Source organism: Mizuhopecten yessoensis, unplaced genomic scaffold (genome assembly GCF_002113885.1).
Source record: "Mizuhopecten yessoensis strain PY_sf001 unplaced genomic scaffold, ASM211388v2 scaffold1375, whole genome shotgun sequence".
Taxonomy (NCBI): Eukaryota; Metazoa; Mollusca; class Bivalvia; order Pectinida; family Pectinidae; genus Mizuhopecten; species Mizuhopecten yessoensis.
The window spans coordinates 286477-287016 of record NW_018404015.1 but is presented as its reverse complement, the minus strand read 5'-3'; the positions used below and the strand labels follow the sequence as shown (position 1 = coordinate 287016).

The window sequence follows — 540 nt, the reverse complement described above, 5'->3', positions numbered from 1 at the left end:
TACCTTCAGTTATATTTGAGGTCACAGGGGTCAAATATTTCAACACTTCAAACGACTTCTTTTATCTATATAGGGAACCCATACACTTGATATAAAGAGTATGCTATTTCACAGGTTTTAAATTGAAATAAAAAAAAATCAGATGAACTGTTCCTGATCAGGCCTCTTGTTATTTATGTAAAAAGTTGATATACAGAGTATATGTATATAGAGAACACATACTAAGTATTAAGTATGTAAACAGTAGTTGTCTGCAGAGTTTATTATGAGAGGTAATATGTGCAATGTATACACTAAACAGCGTATATAATTTGGATTGGTATACACAGTATATATATACACTTAAAAAGTAATACAGAGTTATATTTACATTGTTCTGAAGTTGGACTGAATATATATATATATATATGTAAAAGATGTGCATTGATTAGGTTGCCTTAATTACAAGTGTATGCTGTAGGGAATTTCCTTTTAGCTCAGTGGTAGAGCATTGGGCTGGAGAGCCAAAGGTCGTGGGTTCGAGCCCCAGCAACGGCACTA

At 33.0% G+C, this 540-nt stretch overlaps 1 non-coding gene across 1 annotated transcript; it reads left to right on the top strand.

Moving 5' to 3' along the window:
- Positions 1-465: 465 nt before the first annotated feature.
- On the top strand, positions 466-538 carry Trnas-gga. The gene has a single exon. It is a non-coding gene; the product is annotated as a tRNA-Ser (tRNA).
- Positions 539-540: the final 2 nt, after the last annotated feature.